Source organism: Giraffa tippelskirchi, chromosome 3, assembly GCF_054371585.1.
Source record: "Giraffa tippelskirchi isolate mGirTip1 chromosome 3, T2T-mGirTip1v1.2.pri, whole genome shotgun sequence".
Classification (NCBI taxonomy): domain Eukaryota; kingdom Metazoa; phylum Chordata; class Mammalia; order Artiodactyla; family Giraffidae; genus Giraffa; species Giraffa tippelskirchi.
The window spans coordinates 34,001,613-34,022,642 of record NC_137277.1 but is presented as its reverse complement, the minus strand read 5'-3'; the positions used below and the strand labels follow the sequence as shown (position 1 = coordinate 34,022,642).

The window sequence follows — 21,030 nt, the reverse complement described above, 5'->3', positions numbered from 1 at the left end:
CCCCAAAATCAGCATATACAATGTTAAATGTACCATATGATCCCAATTATGTAGACAAATATGCACAGCAAAGAAAAAAAAGAGAAAAGAATGCTAACTATTTTTTCTTATTTCTGCTTTTCTGCATTTTCCAAGTTTTCTATAATGAGCATATTCATTTTAAGCACATTTAAAAAAACTCTTTAACTTATTCCATTATGAGTTAATGCATGCATATAGCCTTATGCAGAATATTTACATAATATTTGCTGGTAAAATCTCCCTCGATATATCCCATCTCACTTGTTGTTGTTGTTTTAGTCGCTAAGTTGTATCCGACTCTTTTGCGACCCCGTGAACTGCAGCCCGCCAGGCTCCTCTGTCCATGGGATTTCCCAGGCAAGAATACTGGAGTGGGTTGCCATTTCCTTCTCCAGAAGATCTTCCCAATCCAGGGATCAAACTCACACTTCCTACATTGACAGGCAGGTTCTTTACAACTGAGCCACCAGGGAATACAAAATATTTAGATAACATTTGCTAATAAAATCCCCCCTGACATGTCCCACCTCATTTGCCATCCCCTAAAAGGAAAACTGTTTATCAGATTAGGGTTCATAGTGTTATCTTTCAAATGACAGGGAGATTTGGTGAGCGCGGGGAGGGTGTCTTTATTTTTAAGAAAATGAACTAAGACAAAATGAGCAACAGTAAAGAACTTACTCAACCAATGCAGGGCTGACACAATAATTAGGAGATCAGAAGGACTGTAGAGATCACTTAATCTCATGTTGCCATTTTACAGACGGGGAAACTGAGGCTCAGAGGCAGACTGAGGTTGGACGCCAAGCCTCCTCCTCCTTGATCTTTGGCCCTAAGCCTTGGTGCTGATGTTGCCATCAGGGCTGGAGAACTAGGTCCGGGCAGATGGCATGGCAGAAGCCAAACTCCATATAGGACCCCTCCCCAGGCTGACCCCCACACTGCTCCATGCAAGACGACCTTTGCCAACAAGTCTGGCTCTCAGCTCAACCATGAGCTACTTCCCATCTGTTTGTGGCCAGTGAGCCCCCGCGAAGGGGGGTTGACCCGGGAGGAAACATCTGTGCACACAAAGAGGAGTCATAAACGCACTTGATTTTCCCTTTTGGCAAAGCCTCTTCTGCTTATTTTTTTTCCACTCATTGAAATGCAAAGCTCCATTCCAACAAGGAGGCCTGGAAGATTCCAGAGGCTTCGAGGAACCACAGCCTCCGCTCCGTGACGGGGGCTCCCTAAAGAAGGTTATGCACGATGTCTGGGCTGTGAACACAGATAAGAAAGAGAAGAGGCAACCCCCACAAACCACTCCAATGCCCACAGACATGCCTCTGCTTGTTCTTAAACCTAGCTTCTAACCTTCAGCCAGGGCAGAGGAAGTTCAAGTGTAAGTTCTACTGCGTACCAGCCATATAACCTCAGGCGAGTCACTTCACCTCTTTGAACCTCTTTTTCTTTTCCACATGCAAAAACAGAAATACCACCACCCCCTGCACAAAACTCTTACAAAGACTGAATAAGGGCCGAAATGATGGGAAGAAACTTTGTAAGTACCAGCTGTGCTCCATACTGTCCCATCCCCGTGAAATCACTGAGCAACCTTTAGGAAACTCATCAGCTGAGGTCCCCAACTCTGAGTCACTCCTGCTGCACAGCCTGAGGGCTAACCTCTCAGAGTGACACCATACGACCTTCCTGACACAGACCGAGCTCGCTGAAGGAGAAAGAGGAACAGCATGTGACAGGCAATCAGCACGTTCTGTGGGGAAAGACTAGGATTTTGGGGACCAGCAGAAGGGGCCAGTAAAATCTGTGGGGCCTGGAAACACCTACCCCACCAGGGTTCCTGGGAAGCTGGTGACCGCCAGCAAACCAGATCAAGAAACAGACACGGCCATGCACAAGAGCTGTGAACCCACCTACACAGGGCCCTACACAAGCGCCTGGCAACCTTCCCAAAGAGGCCCGCGTGCGTCTTCATTTGAATTCTTGCCACCAGCCAGGACACCTGAAGAGAATGCTTCCAACCCTGACTTCAAGCTCCTAAAAATGAGACAGGTTGGGCTTCCCAGGTGGCACAGTGGTAAAGAATCCGCCTGCAAGGCAGGAGATGTCAGTTTGATCCCTAGGTCGGGAAGATCCCCTGGAGAAGGAAATGGCTACTCATTCCAGTATTCTTGCCTAGGAAATTCCATGGACAGAGGAGCCTGGCGGGCTACAGTCCATGGGGTTGGCAAAGAGTCAGACATGACTGAGCACACACGTTGGATAACAAGGAAGACAAAGGACCAGGTCTCTTTTCCCCCGCAAAATCGATTCCCCTTGTCTACACTTCACCATTTGTCCTTATCTTCTCCGGAGCTCTTCCTTGCTGAAGTGCTGTCAATCGTGGGTCAGTAACATATCTATTGTGGCTTATGTGACCTTTACAAGAATCCTGGGAGAGAAGTATTCATTTTTTAATCAAATCATTTTCATTTTAGAATCGAATAAACCAAGGTCTTACCACTAACAAGACACAGAACTAGTCTGAGCCCAGTGTCCTGTCTCCAAGGTGGATGCTTGCCCACCTGACCCCAAGTCATCTCCCTGGTTCCTCCATGAAGTAAGGCTCAGCCTGGCTTTAATGCTCCGGCCAGTATGGAGATTCACCTTGCTCTGTCTGGTGGGCCAGCCTTCTCACTTCTTGCTGTCTCCCAGGAGATGTCCTCCCCAACCCCCACCCCACCAGCCCCACCTTCCCTCCCTCCCCCTGGGCTGGTCCTCTCATCACTGCCACAGCTGCCTTTTTCAGGGGTCGATGATGAGTGGTATTCACAGATTATTCACCTGAGCTTCCTGAGAACATGAACAGAGTCCTACTCAAATCTGTCCCCAGACAAAGAAAATACACCCAACAAGTACTGCTGAATCAATGCAGCTCCTTCAGTCTCCGAGTAAGACTGTCAGCCCACTAAGAAAGTGGGTTTCTTAATTTTCCAGGGTCACCAGGACAAGAAGGGGAGGGTAAGGGGAAGAGAGGAAGGAGGAAGGCACAGGCAGACACACAGCCCATGTGTTTACCTATTTTATGCTGGGAGGGCTTTTACATACCACAAGCTGCAGGGGCCTCCAAACCATAAATGAACGAAATGGGCCGGGGGCAAAGAAGTCATCAATGTCTCAGTCAGGGTCTCTGAAACAAGCATCTCACAGGCCTAGTGCCCATCAAGTAAAGGCACTCGGGTAAAAATGTACTCTCTTGGCTCACTTAGGCTGTCCACTGAAGTCATTAAAGCCTTTAACCAGAGAGAAAGTGGACAGAAGCCAAGTGATCAGCTATGATGACAGCAGCTTGAGTTACCAAGGAGAGAGCTGAAATATACATCTGTGATGGGCTCTTACCTCTGAGTGTTAAAAAGAACTGGTATATTATTAACATTTCCACCTAAGGACTCCCAGCCTGTGAATGCCTAGTCATCTATGATAAGTTTCAGCCAACCTGGGCCCTCGCCATGTCATTCATTTCCGGGCCTTGTTTGTTGGGGTCACACATTGCTGTTTCCCTGGGAAGACAGCCCGGTGACTATGCATCTCCCCAGGATGGTCCAAGGCATCAGGGCTCCTCACCACGATTGCCCCCAATGGGATGCAGAGACGGAAGTGCTGGACAAAAGGAAACTGGGATTTGTGGAGACTGTGTACCCAGAGGAACCCCTCCTGCCCTCAAGACATGCACAGAACTCTGCCTGGAGTGGTGTCAGGTGAAACCTTCAACTCCTTCTCTTCGGTCAGGGATCCCTGCCTTTCCTCCCTTCTGGGTCTTAAAAGGATGGAAAGTGACAACACAGGGTGCTGGAAGCCTGTCCGTGCTCTGAGCCTCAGAGCAGTTGTCCTCAGCCTTCAGCTTCTTCAGCAGGACCATCAGAACACAGACTGTTGGGCTCCACCCTCAGCAGGTCTGGGCAGCACCATTAATGATTTGCATTTCTGAACAAACTCCTAAGGGATACAACTGCTAGTTCAGACATCACACTTTGAGAACCACTGATTCCAAGGCAAAAAAAAAAAAAAGCACCTGTTCTAAGTCTATTCCTTAAAAATTCATCTTTAGGAGACTGATAAATTCACTTTCAAAATGAGATTCTTTAGTACCTTCTTGGAAACCACTGGCCCTCTCACTTTCCTTCTTTTCATACACATGTGTGCAGGGTCTACTTCATATTTCCTAACCCTAAGAAAAACATCACACAAATACTGGCAACTGTTTCATTATAGCTTTCAGTGCTGGCAGCAATAGGGATGGGTGGGGACTGGGTCAAACTGGAACACCCTCCATCATCAGCAGCACATTGATGCCAGCAGGACAGTGGGCTCAGTGTCATCATAACTAGTCATCTTTTTGCAAGAGAGGCTGGAGATTTGAATTCTTACTATAAAATCTATAGATTTTTGGAGGTTGGCAACCAACTCAAAAACTTTTCAATGAAACCATGGGCAGAAACAAAAACAAAACCACCACCAAAAGCCCCAGCAGTTTTGCACTTGAGTTTTCCCACTGGCCACCAGTGTGTAGCTCCCGGTTTTAATTGTTGTAGACCTGCATAAACAGTCATTTGAAGAGAGGGTGCCCTCGTTGTAAAGAACTGAATACCACCATCCTAGACTAAAGGTATAATTAGCACTTTTACCATGTATTAGGGCTTCCCAGGTGGCTCAGTGGTAAAGAATCTGCCTGCCAATGCAGGAGACATGAGTTCCATCCCTGGGTTGGAAGATCCCCTGGAGGAGGAAATGGCAAGCCACTCCAGTATTCTTGCCTGGGAAAAAAATCCCATGGACAGAGGAGCCTGGCTGGCTACAAAACCCTGTATTACTCACCCTCTTGCTAGGACCTCTTACTAGTAACATCATCTGGTGGGTGAACTGAATACCAACTTCTGGGGTATCAGGACACAGCTTCCAAGGGCTGAAAACGTGTGACCAACTCCATCTCACCTAGAGCTGAGCGTCCCAGCCTGGCTCCAACCTTCTTTGGAACAGAGGCATGGGATGAGGTTTGGGAACCAGAAGGGTCGACTCTGGAAATTCCATGCTACTCTGTCTATGGAAAAATGGTGCCTCAACAGCTGATGAGAAGGTTTGGAAGGGGGTCAGTGAGTAAGGAAGCTGATATACAACTTAAGGAGAGAGGCATACACCACCAGCTGGGCAGGGAGGCAGAGAAGGCGTTCAGAGGCAAAGCCAAGCATGGAGCAGGAGGAGGACAAAGTGAACTGGGTACCACAGCCTTGGGGAGGACAGATGTGCATCCATCGGGTATAAAGGTGGATGACACAGCTGCTAGAGTGAGCAGAGATACACCTTCTCCATGGGATCACACACACTGAGCAGCTGGGAGCCAGCACTCTTGGAGCATGGTGCCTAGGGGTGAGGACGGCTGAGTCCATTCCTTGTGTAAGCAGTGCAGAGCTCTGCAAGGCTCCGGGGCAGGGGAATGCGTGTTTTGGGACCACCGGGGAGGGTGCAGGGGGAGCAGGCAAGGATCACAGGTATCCTTCTCAATCTGCCCAAAGGGAACTCTGCCCTCAGGTCCTTGGAGAAGGGGATGCCACCTCTGGACCCCAGACCTCATGCCTCCCAGTTGGCCTGCTTGTCCCTGTCTGAACTGCCCACTGCATCACTCCAGCTTCTCAAGACTATGCTTGTGTGAGGCTCTCCCCACTGAGAACCCATCCTTCCTCCTTCTAGCTCTTCCTTGGAAAGGACATCCCCCCCAGCCATCCACAGGAGACTTCAGACTCACTGGGTCACCACTCCAAGCCAGCAGTTGTCATTTTTTTGTTTGTCTGTTTGAAAATTTGACCCACAGTAATAAGTACATTTTATTTCACAACCCAATATACATGCAAAGCAAAAGTTTCACGAAGCAATACTTGCTTTTACCACACACAACGTGCTCTGCTGTTTTCCCCTCTTTTCCATGCTGGTTAATACAGGTTATAGACACAGGGTGGCTAGTGATGCCTGCTTTAAGAAACACTGCTTTATCTGCTCTCTACAGCTCCTCTTTCTAAATTCCCCCCTTGACACCCACCCCCTACTCTCCATCATAAATTCCTGCAAGGGATTCCCTCACTTTGCACTTTCCTGGGCCGCTCAGAGAGACGTGAAATCTCTTCATTTCCAATCTCTCAGCCCCAGACTGTACATCACTTGTGGGCACCCATTATTACAACTGTACACATTTCCTCTTTTCAAGAATAGAGTTGGTGCTTTGCTGTACAGTACAAAGTAACACAGCGTTGTAAAGCAACTATACTCCAATAAAATTTTTTAAAAAATAATAAAAAGAACAGGGTTGGGAATTCTCTGGCTGTCCAGTGGTTACAACTCTGTGCTTTCACTGCTATAAGCCCGGGTTTGATCCCTGACTGGGGAACTAAGATCCCACAAGCCACATGGTATGGCCAAAGAAAAATAAAGAAAGAAAAAAGAACAGGGTCCGAGTTTTGGATCCAGTGCGCTTAAAATATTGGTTGAATGTTTGATATCATGGAAGAGGGTGCCCGGATGACACTTTCTAAATGATGATAAAACTGTAGTGCATTTTCAAGGCATACCCGAAACCCAATCTCCAGCAAAGCCCTCTGCTGCTGGCGGCAGCCTCTCCCTGTCACTGAGGAACGGAGCCGCGTGGATGCTCATGGTTTCCAACCCCCTCTGTCCTCAGAGGCGCCGTACCCCCATCAGGGCCCCAGTGCGGTCGTTGACAGGTTCACACCAGCTGGGACACTGACCCTCCACGACAGTGCTGGGGAAGAGATGCCCGTACTCCCTGGGGAAATCCAACCTCAGAAGAGTGGACACAGTTGTCACACAGGAAGTGGCTGAATCCATTGAATCCCAGTTTTCTGGACTCCAACTTCCATGCTCTTTCCTGAAGCCTTAATGGCTTCTGATCCTGTTATGTAATCCTGGGTTCCTTACATGCCCCCTCCCCAACTTGTGACCTTAAGAAAGGAGCACCCCCGAGTAATGGGCACCCTCTTTGCGGCCTGGTGTGTACACCCTCAGCCGTCCTGACCCCATGACAGAAGTACCCACAGGAGGCACGGGTACCCAAGTCAGAAGATCCTGGGGGACCTTGTTCCCGTCCCAGTCTCTCTGGCCGGCTGTGTGACGCGGGCAGAGCATGTGCCTCTCTGGGCTTCACCCTCATCTAGAGGTGAGGGAGTTGAACCAGCTGACTCCCAAGGTCCCTTCCAGGCTTCTCCTGACTATTCTACCTGCATCATGTGGAGCCACCCAACCCCAACAGGGAAGAAAGAAAAGGCTAAACAGAGGAGGCGAAGTTCCAGACTGGGGTCAAAGTTAAAACAAGAAAACCGACGGGCACTCAGCTCACTGCAGACACCACCCTGCCCAGGGGCTGCCTCCTCTTTCAGGAGCCTCAGGTCCTCCGGTGGCCCAGACTCAGTGAAGCAAAGAGGAAGCAGGAATTTGTGTGGAGACTGAAGACTCACACCTCCCCGACCCAGCAGGAGGCTGTCCAAGAAGGACTTGCCTCCCCGCTTCCCACAGGTGTGGGGGCTGCCTCCCCGGCTCCGCTCTCACCCTGCTCCAATGAGCTTCGAGCACCTGCCCCGCAGACCAGTGGCACCGCCCTGGGTGCCCACTCACCTCAGCCCCGCAGACCTTCCTCCTGCAAAGCTGACCCGCTGGTCATTTTCTGCCACCGTCTCCACATCCGCTGCTTCCTCGTGGCATCAGCTAATACACTGTGCAAAGCAGCATTTATATATAGAAAGTTGCAGCCACGCAGGTTAGCATTAAAATAGAGACTTGACGTTGCTGTGGCAACCAAACAAATGATATTCAAAACTAAAGTAAGTATTCTGCAATCGGGTAAGCATGTCCACAGCCTTCCAGGACAGCTGCGCCGTTTCCCCCGCGAGGGTGGGTGGGACAGCTCGGCAGAAGGGCCTGGTCCTCCATCAACCTCCTCCCTGTGAAGTCACCCCTCTGCTTTCAGCTGTGGCTGTGGCCCTCTGCACAAGCTCCTTCTTGAAGCCAACTCCTTACCCAGAACAGACCTAAGGCCGAGAGACCGAAGGGGTATGGTGAACCTGACCAGGTGTGTCCATCTGCAGCTCTACTCCTTAAGGACCAAGGGGAAGCAGCCTGTGTTACTCCCAAGGAAGCTTCTGGAAACAAAGGTGGCTTCTGTTACCTGTCGGCCACACCCAATCAAGAGGCACCAGTGAGCTGAGTGACATTTGGCAGGCAGCTTCCCCTCTCTGAGACTCAGTGTAAAAATAAGGGGGCACACTACTACATGTAAAATTGGTAACTAGTAAGGACCTATTGTATAACACTGGGAACTCTATTCAATATTCTGTAATGGTCTATATGGATAAAACAGAGTGGACAGATGTGTATGTATAACCGATTCACTTTACTGTACACCAGAAACTAACACAACACTGTAAGTCAATTATGTGTGTCCTCAGTAGCATTTGACTCTTTGTGACTCCATGGAATGTAGCCCACCAGGCGCCTCTGCCCATGGGATTTTTCAGGCAAGAATACTGGTGGGTTGCAATTCCTCTTCCAGGGATCTTCCTGACCCAGGGATCAAACTCATGTCTCCTGTGTCTCCTGCATTGGTAAGGTGGATTCTTTACCACTGAGCCACCATAAAAATTAAAAAGAAAAAATAAGGGGGGGATAAGGGACTGGAGAGAGAAGGCAATGGCACCCTACTCCAGTACTCTTGCCTGGAAAGTACTCCTCCATGGATGGAGGAGCCTGGTAGGCTACAGTCCGTGGGGTCGCTAAGAGTCAGACACGACTGAGCGACTTCACTTTCACTTTTCCCTTTCATGCACTGGAGAAGGAAATGGCAACCCACTCCAGTATTCTTGCCTGGAGAATCCCAGGGACAGCGGAGCCTGGTGGGCTGCCGTCTATGGGGTCGCACAGAGTCGGACACGACTGAAGTGACTTAGCAGCACCAGCAGCAAGGGACAGGAGAAGCAGCTTAGTCCCTCCTACCTCTGCAATTCTAGGATGTGCGTTTTGTCTCCTTTCTTACTTCCTTTTTTTTACTTTCCTTGTTTCCTTAGTCCCTGGACATATGCCTTAACCCTGCCACACAAGCCCTGATACAGCCCCCATCTCACACAGGAGCTCCTGGTTCCTGGTATGGCATGTGGAATAACCCTCCACCAGCGCTGTTCAGCACAGCCACTCCCCAGAATACTCATGGCCATTAAGTCAAAAGGTATGTATTCTGTTATTCAAGGAGCCACCAAGAGCTGAGGGGCCTTAGATAACTCTCTGAGCCTTTCTGAGACATGATTACATATTTCAAAATCAGACATGATCTGCAATGACTAAAATTTAAAAGATGGACAATATCAAGTGCTGGCATGGATGCAGAGCAACTGGAAATCTCATCCATTGCTGGTGGGAGTGCAAAATGGTACAGCCACTCTGGAGAGCAGTTCAGCAGTTTCCTATAAAGTTAAACATATACTTACCAGATGACCCAGCAATTCCACTCCTAGGCATGTACCCCAAAGAAATTAAAATATAGGTCTACACCAAGTCTTGTACACAAACGTTCATAGCAGCTTTATTCATAAAAACCCCAAACTGCCAACAACCCAAAAGATCTCAACAGGTACTAAAGAAAAAACTATGGAACATCCATGCAATGGAATATTACTCACCAACACAAAGGAACAAACTATTGATATATCCCACAACCTGGATCCATCTCATAGATATTAAGAAGCCAGTCTCAAAAGGCTACCTGTTGTATGATTTCATTTGTATGATATTCTCAAAAAGACAAAACTACTGTACAAGGATGGATGACCCATGAAGGGTTAGGTCAGAGAGGGTATGAATGCAAAGGGAGGGTAGGAGGGGAGATCTTAGAGTGATGAAGCTCTTCTATATCTTGGCTTAGGTGGTGGTTACGTAAGTCTATAACATATGTTAAAATTCACAGAACTGTATATACAAAAAGGTCAATCTTATTTTCCAGAAAAAACTAAAATACATGTAACTTTCATGTTGAAAAAGAAAAAAAAAGAAACCCACAGACAATGATGCTGTCTTCTCATAGAACAGATCAAAAGTGGGCTCCTCCCAAGCAACAAAGATATAGTGTACAGCATAGGGAAATATGGCCATTATTTTGTATTAACTTCAAATGGAATATTTATATCTATAAAAATATTGAATTGCTATGCTGTATACCTGAAAATTATCTTTTATAAGTAAAATAATTTTAAAAAGGGAAGGGCCCTCACCAATAAACTGTAGAGTCCTGAGAACTATTAGTTATTGATACTGCTTTTAATTACAAAGAGCCTCTTCTTGTTCTAGACGAATGGTTCTCCACCTTGGACCTGGAGCAGCAGCATCACCTGGGAATCTGATCATGAGTGTAAACTTTGGGGTATCAACCCAGCCCTCCTGAATCATAAATTCTGGGGGTGGGGCCCCACAGTCCATTTCTGACAAGCCTTTGGGGTGAATGATTCTAATGCATGCTGAAATTTGGGGACCACTGGCCTCCACACATCCATTAGATCCAGCTAAGGCCAGTTCATCACAGATCCATCCAGCCCTTTAATGTCTAAAGTACAGATGCAGACATCTTTTTCCACCTCCTCCTTGCTCACTGACTCTTCCTCTTTTCCCCCTCTCCCCATCTCTGCCTTTATTCTGCCCCCAGGCCAGCTGTTGCCTTGCAGGGAGAAGCAGGGGCCATGGCTCTAACTGACATGGAATCACGTGTCCTGTTGGGATGCCTGGAAGGAGTCACTGTGACCTCAATCTTGGGAGGAGCTGGGAGGACCAGGGAGGGGCCCTGGGCTGCACACATCACCGCAGGCTCTGCAAACACTCTTCCCTTCTGACCTGGCCACCCACCTCCTAATCTCAATTCCTGGAGCACCGCCCCAGTCAAACCCTGGAAAGGCACCACGTCCCACTTACCCCAGAAGGACAACTTCAAAGCCACTTCATATGGACCCTGGCTCCAAAGCCACGCAGAGATGACGGATCACAAAGGCAAAATCAGAACCATATGGACTTCGTAGTCGGCAAAATAAACAGAATTACAGCATCGGGGTTAGGGGGAAGGAACACGGGGTCTGAGTGTCTGGCCCAGAGCCCGGGTTTGGTGGCCCCCAGCACAGGCTGGGCTCCCTGGCCTCTCCTCCCCACCCACAATGCCCACAAACAGTGCCAGGGGCACCCAGCGTGCTGGTCCTCCTCACCGAGGACTCTATGAGCAAGGCCGCTCCAGCTCACATTTACTGAGTTTTTACATTCTCTTTTATGGTGCAGTTGAAGATAGTTCAACTGCTTTTCTAGTTTTGTACAAACATGCACAAGCATACTCTGCCACTGGTGACAGCACCAGGAGCCTCGGGGAGGGGTTAGGGGGAGCAGCTGTGGCCCCCACCGTGCTTAGTCGCTCAGTTGTGTCCGACTCTTTGTGACCCCACGCACTGTAGCCTCTCAGGCTCCTCTGTCCATGGGGATTCTCCAGGCAAGAATTCTGGAGTGGGTTGCCATGCCCTCCTGCAGGGGATCTTCCCAACCCAGGGATTGAACCCAGTTCTCCCACATTGCAGGCAGGTCCTTTACCAGCTGAGCTACCTGGGAAGCCTCACCCCTGCCCTCTTTTACACCACTGGTCCCTTCCTCCCAGAAAGAACCGTGCTGGGTATATAGCCAATCGTGCTGGGTGCACCCACTCCTGGCCTCATTCTCATCACAGAGCAGAGAAGCTCTTCCCTAGTTTCTAGGGAAACAGCATGGTGGTTTGCGTAGCCAGTGTTTCTGAATTGGGGCGATTTGGGGGACATCTGGCAACGTCTGGGGACATTTACTGGTTGTCATGATGGGGGTAGGAGCGACCGGCAGGAGTATCAGTTCCCTATTGCTCTCCTGACAAATGCCCACAAACTCAGTAGCTTAAGGGGACACAAATTTAATCTTAGAGTTCTGTATTTCAGAAACGGGTCTCACTGGGCTAGAGCCAGGGTGTCGGCAGGACCATGTTCCTTATGGAGGTTTTAGGGAAGAATCTGTTTACTTGTCTTAATTTTCAGCTTCTAGAAGCCACTTGTATTTCTTGGCTCCTGGCCCCTTCCTCCGTTTTCAAAGCTAGTAATGGTGAATCGAGTCTTCTTCATGCTGCTTGTATCTCTCTGAAAAATGAAAGTGTTAGTTGCTCAGTCATGTCCAACTCTTTGCGACCCTATGGACTGTAGAACGCCAGGCTCCTCTCTCCATGGGATTCTTCAGGTAAGGGTACTAGAGTGGGTAGCCACGCCGTTCTCCAGGGGATCTTCCCAACCCAGCGATTGAACTCACACCTTTATGTCTCCCACATTGCAGGAAGATTCTTTACCATCTGAGCCACCAGGGAAGCCCCTGATCGCTTTGGTTTCTTTTTTTTTTTGATGGGGGGGTCGGGCAGGTAGTGAGCAGTATATGGGATCTCGATTCCCTGAAAAAGGATCCAACCCTCACCCCCTGCATTGGAAACAGAGAGTTTTAACCACTGGACCGCCAAGGAAGTTCCCTGGTTTTTCTCTCTTTCGTCCTCTTCCACTAATAAGGACCCTAGTGATTATATTGGGGCCTACCTAGATAATCCAAACTACTCACCTCCAGGTCAACTGCTGTGCAATCTTTTTTATTTTCTTGCTTTAATCTTTTTTCATTATGAAAATATGATAACACATGTACAGGAGACTTGGAAAATACAGAACAAGGTTACATATAGTTCCACTATATATAACAATTATTATTTTAAGTAGATAAATTAAGATTTTTTAGTTGGCATTTCAAACTCTCAAAAATTAATAGAATGAATAGACAGAAAGGTACAGTAGACCTGAAAAGCACTGAGACCCGATTCAATATAATCAAGATTTAAACAACTCTCACATGGTAATGGGATACAAATTCTATTCAAGTTCCCACAGACTATAAACGGGGAGACACTGGAACATATCCGGGGACATAAGACAAGGTGTGATTTGCGATCTTAATTCCATCTGCAACTTCAATTCCCTGGACCATGTGACCTAATACACTCACAGGTTCCAGGGACGGAGGCTGTGGACATCTGGTGGGTGGCATGATTGTGCCAACCACTGGCATCCAGTGAGTAGAGGCCAGCGATGCTACTAAACATCCTACAATGCACAGAACCCCCCAGCCCACAACCAGGAACTCTTCATCCCCAAATCCCCAAATGCCAGTAGTGGCGAGGCTGAGAAACTCTGGTACAGCCTAACACTGACCAGGTTCCCAGTGACACTGACTCAAGTCCATTTCCATGGAGAGACCAACCACTGGACCTTAGGAGGTCACAGAGAAGCTGTGACTCACGATGAAGGAGGAACACTTACCATTCTGTTAAATATTTTAAAGTAGATTATGTGTTCCAAAATCATTCTCAAATGATTCTTTTTTGAGATATATACAGGCTTTAAAAACAAATAAAATGCATCCTGCCCACTGAAGGCCCAAGAACACAGTGGACATAGATCATTCAAATCTCTTTACATAAACAACTTCAAATAACATGACTAATTCTGCTTTGCTGTCTGGTATCCTGTTTGGTCTCAGAAATCCCTGAATTAGCAATCCAGAAGTGCTCACACCCCCATGCCCTCTCTCCTCTGTCCCAGGAGGGCTGAGCCGCCAGCAGCTGATGAGAATACTTAATGACCCAGAGGTCTCAGTCCCCACACCAAAAGCCCTCCAGCCCCTGGGCTCCTGTGGGTAGCCAGGGAAGCCTGGCATGGGTGAAACCACAGCTGCTGGGGCAGCCTGGAGAGGTGCAGGAGGCCCCGTCCAGCCCTGTAGACCAAAAAGGTCAGAAAGGATGCTCCACTGCACAGGCAACTTCCGTCTTACCCCCTGGGCCATTCACCGGCTGGGTCTCCCAGAGTGGGTCAAGAAGCAGCAGCAGAGATCGAGTTGGTGATGGTTTCCTGGCAATTCCCTGGCAGGGACAGGCAGGGCCTGTGAACCCCACTTTTTTTGTCATTCAGACAAAGGAGTCCCTACTCCCTCCCACCTCCATCAAAATGATAAGCAGAGGCACGGTGGCACCTGGCGTGGGTACGTGTGCCCACCTATATGTCCCCATGTCCTGCAGCCCAGACAATCCCCTGCTCTCTGCTCCATACCTAGTGCTTATTTAATGTCTCTGTGGCAATTATCCAGCATTTTCTGCCAAAGCCACCATCTCTGCCCCAAAGCACGCAAAACACCAGCTCTAGTGAAGCCAGCCCCATGAGTGAGATACCCGGGCGCTCAGGACCCCTTGCGCCAAGGTGTTGGCCACACAACACACTATGCGTGTCCACCTGTCTGTCCTGCAACCACCTGTCATGCTTCTACTATGCTTGAGACACCATCTAGACCTGGAAACCACAGCAGCCAAGACAGAAGGGCCTTGCCCACAAGGAGCTTAACTCTATTGAAGGGAGAACAATAAGGCTTGCTCCAAACATGGATGAACATTATCTCATTGAATAGGCAAACCAACACTGGAGGCAGGTGAAAAGCCATCTTCCTTTTCAGATGATTACAACCACAACAATAAACACATAACAGGACACAGTGTGGCTCAATGTCCTCATCAGTTTATGTACGTTCACTCATTTGCTCTCTACCACAAGCCTGGAGGTAGGTTCTGGAAGCACAGATGGTCCCTGGCTTATGTGACTTTTGTTGACTTCAACTTATGATTTCTTGACTCTACGATGGTCCCAAAGCTCTATGCATTCAGTAGAAACTTGCTGAACTTGCAGAGCTGGCTCCAGACCTCTTAGTGAGTCACCTCTCCTCTCACCTGCTCAGCGTGGCAGCTTCCTGACCGCCACCCAGCACAGCTCAACCACTGAGCAGTCCCCCTGACAAACGCCTCCTTCTGGACCCGGGCCCCAGGGCTCCCACCTCATAGGGGCAGAGAGGGATGCAGTCTTCATGCGGCTGCAGGAGCCCCTCTGTGGTTCAGTCCCCACAATGAGTCACCTCCCTCCATGGACCGTTGCCAAAGAGAGAGCCCCGTTGTGGTGGGAGCACCCACCCCCACTTCCCTTTTCCAAGCATGGCTTTCACCAGATCGAACATTAGTCATGTAAATGCCAACAGAAGTTCAAAGACACTTTGATAATGGGATTTTCTAATGTAAGCAGCTGCCGCTGCTGGACACAAAGCTTCTTGGCTCCCTCATCCAATCCCCTCCTTTCAGGACCTCTGGGGTCAGCATCTCCATCTCCTGTGACATGTGGGGATGTGAGTGTCTGTTTTCACATTTGGATTTTTGTGGCAGAGGGAAAGCCTCAAAGGGATGACCTGGTATCTCCAAGCACAGTAATCTAGGGACCTGGAAACCACCCTGGGCTCCAACCTCATCCTACATCTCCAGGAAACACCAAACCAGAAGCAACTTGTGACAGTTATCTGCTAGGTGTGCCTGCCCCCAACACACCTCTACTTCTGCTGAGAGTGCCTTGATTTTCTTTTGGGGGTGCATCTTTCCCCCACCCCATCATCATGGTTTGTGGAGACATGTGGCCCTCACCTCTCTAAGGAGCATAGTCTACATCCCCCAGGCCACAGTGATTAGCTCTGGAGTGGGCAGGTGACTGAGACGCTCAATTCCTGGATTTTAGTTGGAACTACTGGGGAGATGAAGCAGTTTTAATGTAAACGTGAAGCTGCCGGTGGTCATCTTGACACCCTATAGGAAAAACCTCCTGAGTATAGAAGCCACACAGAAGAAAAAAGAGCTGGTAAGGGACAGAGAGAAGAGATGGTGGAGTAGGGAGAGAAAGACAACAGATTGCTGATACTGTGTAAGGAGCTTGATTAAACCATGCCTGAAGCTGACATTTTGGGACTTCTTCAGTTACACCAAACTATAAATTCCCTTTTTGTCTGATGCCAATTTGAGTGGCATTTCTATAAGATGCAATAGAAAGATTTATGCCTAACATCTTCTCAGCACAGGCCAGGGCATAATATCAACAGCAACAAAATCTAATGAACACAGAGCAGAGAGTATGAGAGATTCAGCCCCTTCTATCATGGTAAAGTTTTCTTCCAATGAGACATGCATTCCCAAATATTCTCCATATTAGTTTCCTATGGCCACTGCAAAAAATTACCATAGATTTGGTAGCATAAAACAACAGAAGTATATATATATATTCTCTCAGTTCTGGAGGCCAGAAGTCCAAAATCTGTATGACTGAACTGAAATCAAGGTTTTTGGCAGGGCCACGTTCCCTCTGGAAGTTCTAGGGGAGAATCTAGTTCTTGCCTCTTCCACCTGGTGGCTGCCAGTCTCCCTTGGCTTGTGGCCACATCACTCCAGTCTCTGCCTCCCTGGTCAGATTCCTCTTCTTCTGGGCACAGTAGCATCTCCTTCTACCTCCTTCTAATAAGGACATCCAGCACTGCATTTAGGGCCATCTGGATAATCCGGAATAATCTCATTTTAAAATCCTTAACTTAGTCACATCTGCAAAGACCCTTCTCCCAAATCAGGTAACATTCCCAGGGTCTGGGGATTTGAATGTGGACACACTTTTAGGAGCCATTCTCAGCTGTCTCCCCTCATAGTGGCCGAGTCAGACCATCATGTGAATGTGGACAAAACACGTCACGGTTCACACCTCCTAGGCCTCACAGGGCCTGCCCGGCTGGGCTCCACAAAACGGCGGGGAACTTCTGAGCAGGCCGAGTGGCACTGGGAGAAGAAATAACCGGAGAGTCTTTAAAAGAGAGTCAGAGTAGAAGACACGCAGAGAGCAGAATGCCAGGCACGGCCGAGTGCGGCTTGCACCCCCAAATGAGGTCTGTCCAGGGACATTTTGGGGAGCTGGAGTCAGGGGGCTGTCTGCTGGGGTATAAAATGTAATATGATCTCAGATCAAGGTGAGGCTAATTAGAATACACCCCACAAGTACCCCAATGTCCCCAGTGAGTGGGAGGGTTGTGGTGGGGTGGGGGAAGGCATCCCCTTTGTACCAGAAGCAGGAAGAAAGGAGGGAAAATGAGAGTGTGATGTGTGAAGGAAGCCACATCCAGCTGGGCTGTTTCTTACAGCTGCAGTGATTCTGGCCTGTACTTGCTGTCAAGGGGGCCCTAGCACCAGAGAAAAGGAAGGGAAAGACCACCCACTGGAAAGAACCAGACCTGTAGACCGCAGGTGCTCCCCAGCTGGGTGGGGGAGGCTTGCTTCTGGAGTGACCCCCCCCCGACTCCCACTGTGGGGAGAACAGAGGCTGGTCACACCTACAAGAGTACGTGGGTGGACTCGGATCTAAGTGGTGTGTCTGGCCACTGCCAGTCCCCAAGAGGACTCGAGCAACTGGGGAAGGTCCCCCTTCCCAACTGGAAGCTGCCCTCACAACGTGGGTAGCTGGGTCAGGACACACCCACATCTCCATGGAAACGCCCAGATCAAAACCAAACTTTTGAGCTTCCTTTGCGGTCTGCTGACCTGGCTGGTAAAGCAAGGTGGGGTTCCCCAAAGTGTTGTTATTGTTTAGTCGCTAAGTTGTGTCCAACTCTTCGTGACCCCATGGACCATAGCCCACCAGGCTCCTCTGTCTATGGGATTCTCCAGGCAAGATACTGGAGTGGGTTGCCATGCCCTCCTCTAGGGGATCTTCCCAATCCAGGGATTGAAACTGAAACTTCTGCTTGGCAGGCATATTCTTTACCAATGAGCCACCAGGGAAGCTCCCCAAATCGTAGGCATTCCTGTAACACTGACAATACTCAAGGTGGTCCCTTACAGGGTGCACAGGATGGCCTGGGCAGGCTAAGAGATCCATTTTTAAATAGCACCACACTCATTTTAAGGCCTCTCATGGAAACCCACACACAACTAGCACATAAGGACTGCGTGGTCCCTGTCATTCTGCATGGGCAGCCATGATCCACTTTGCCTCCTTGCAGGTCACCAAATGCCTCCCCTTCACTCCTCCATGCAGACTACTGCCCCCGCCCCCACCAGCTTACTTCTGGCTGAAAAGCTCCGTGGAGACCCACACAGAATAACCAGGCCACTCACCCAACCAGCACCAAGCCAGAATGTCTGTCACTCTCCAGTTGGTGACAGTTTTTTGAGAATACAGCTTGGACACTGCACGCCCTGCTCTGCCCTGGCTGGGGGCAGGGGGCTTGATCAGAGATAAGAAACCATCCCCAGAAGTTGTTAGAGAGACCCCCAACTAGGAGACGGCCACCTCTGTAACTGAGAGAAGCTGATAGCAATATCCCATAATCTTGACTCGGAGGTGTGGTCACCTCACATTCTGTAAAGAGCCGGGGTGTAATGTCTCTGACACTATCTGTACCAAACAACCTTGGTCACTTGGTCTTGGTCTTGACCTTGGTCACTTCTGCACAAACTAGTCTGGGCCTGTGATCTGTCCTTCAGAATGTCATACGCCCCATGGCTGAGACTGAGGCCTCACGTGAAAAGACCCACTAGCTCCTCCCAAACCTCTTAAGCTGCTTCATGAGCAGCTCAGTGAAATCACACCAGGACCGAGAGGGGCAGCCCCCCAACACACTCTTGATAGGCAAGCTCATCCCAGAGCAGCATCAGCACCCCTACACCCCTTCCCTCAAGGGCCGAAGGAGCCAGGTTCTCCTCTGACTGGAAGGCAGAGACCAGCTGTGTCAGGGTTCTCAAGACCACCCAGGTCTGGTTATTCACTAGGAGGACTCCCCGAACCAGTATGTAGCCATGATTTATTATAACACAAGGATACAAAAAAAGAAAAATCAATAAAGGGGGGCCAGGCCCTGAGGAAACCAGGTGCAAGCTTGCAGGAGTCTCCTCCCGGAGCAGCCACACGAGATGCACTGAATTTGTCCAGCTGTGGTGGGTAGGAAGTGTGTCCACCAGGGATGCTCAGAGACTCAGAGCTCTGGGGCTTGATCAGGGACTGGTCCCACAGGCGGGCTTCCCTGGTGGCTCAGAGGTAAAGAATCCACCTGCCAATGCAAGAGACGCAGGTTTGATCTGTGGGTCAGCAAGATCCCCTGGAAAAGGAAATGGAACTCCAGTATTCTTGCCTGGGAAGTTCCATGGACAGAGGAGCCTGGTGGGCTACAGTCCAAGGGGTCGCAATGAGTCAGAGACAACCGAGCGACTGAGCACGCACCCATGGTCCCATAGGCGTCCTCTGCCTGATACACAGCAAAACCCCAGACACCCAGAAGGAAAGCAGGTGCTCAGTATGAACCACAATGTTTGAACGAACAGTTTCCATAAGAGCCACCTTTATCATTTCTGGAACGGTGGGAACCCTCCCTAGATCCAAGTGACATCAGCCAAAGACCAACACTGCAAGCAAGCTCTGTAAGGAGAGCAGTCCTAGGCTGGCTCTGTTAACGGTTTCTCCACACTGGATATAGAATGTTCCTTAAAAGGGACCTCCCCTGCTGTCTGGCTGGCCCATTCAGTGGCAGATTCCTGCCACTGACCCCTAGGCAGGCGACAAGCCTCTAAAACCCTTGTGCTGATGGAGAGCTCACTCCCTCACAAAGCGTGCTGGCCCATGGTTGGCCTGTGCTCACTGACAGCACTTTTCTCCCAGGAACACTGGCCTGCAACTGCAATATTTCACACCGATGAGCACTTCTTATAATCACCACCACTTACTATCACTCTCTATGTCAGGCACTGGGCCCAGCATGTGACACACGCGAGCTTATTTAATATAATATTCATGGTTTACAACGGTGTCAACTATAGCTTACAGGCATGCAATGACTTGCCCAAGATCCCATTTTAATGGGTGTGAGCCATGGTCTATTTGACCCTAGAGCTGGTGACCTTGAACTCCCCATATCCAGCTTCCCTTGGGAGCTCATCTTTCACTATCATTTTTGGCATGACATCATACCACTCTTGTTTCCTTAATATTTTTAGTTGACTCCTTTCTTTACTTAAAAAAAAAAAACAAACACATTTTATTTCTCAGAAAATCTTAATAGTATTCTCTGAATGGAAAACTAGTAACATCTGCCAGAAATCTACAGCACAAAAATAACTGCAACAAAAAAAACAAGCAATGCTACTCAGTCATAACTAGACAGTACTACCTGCCGAGGCCTGTTCTCACCCAGCACCACCCTAAACTCTCCTTAATTGAGAGCACTGCAAAAGGAAAAAACACTTCTCCTTTTGTGATTTAATGGTTCGGAAAGTCTTGCCTGAGGACCACTGAGACCCACCTTTGCCCAGTCTTCTGGAACACACTACACAGTTACCCTACGTGCTATAGGAACCTGCCCCGTCTGCCTCACTGCCAGGCAGCAGGGAAGAAGGCGCTGCTGGCTGGTTCCCTGTCTGCCCCACGCCCCATCCCACATCCCAAGGCATTTTACAGCTCCTCCCTGCCCCACTGGCTCATCTGTTCTCCAGCCTCTGCGGCCACTGTGCCCAGGAGTCACACAACATCAGCACCCACTTGGGGCAGGTGCCCCTTCTGCTCCGAGCCTGGGCCCCTGTTCCCCCTCATCCTTAGTTTCTGCTCCCCTGGGCTCCATTCAGCTGGCCTTGGCTACTAGTCTGGCCTTGGGGAGAGAAAATGCCACCAGAGATGCTGTGCCTCTGGCCAATTTCCTAAATCATGAGGGTCTGGGAGGGAGAGGCAGAGGGTCTCTCACAGGCAAGTCATGATCTGGGATGTGGGGGTTGGTCCAGGATGAGGGGAGCATTCTGAAGTTGGAAATGTGCCTTTTTTCTCAAACAGGGGACAACATCCCCGATTCCCACATCCCCAACACCACATGATCTTCCGGTCCAACCCAACCACAGGCTTCAAGGAGCCATCCAATCAGAAACAGAGGGTCCCACTCAGAAACCATCCAGAGGCAGCAGGCAGGAAGGCACCAAGGAACTCCAGGCACAGAAGGGCAGTGGGGATGGCTGAGAGCTTGGGCTGA

General features: G+C 49.3%; 1 protein-coding gene across 11 annotated transcripts in view; it reads right to left on the bottom strand.

Moving 5' to 3' along the window:
• Positions 1-21,030, bottom strand: part of GAS7 (growth arrest specific 7) — a 203,031-nt gene that overhangs the window by 106,216 nt on the left and 75,785 nt on the right. For 2 of the 11 annotated variants that reach the window (XM_081578316.1, XM_081578308.1), the window contains exon 1: positions 7,681-7,782. The exons of the other annotated variants lie outside the window; for them this stretch is intronic. The gene's annotated coding sequence lies outside the window, so the exon portion shown is untranslated. Of the gene's footprint in view, positions 1-7,680; positions 7,783-21,030 lie in introns of those variants that run through there. 11 annotated transcript variants of the gene reach the window in all.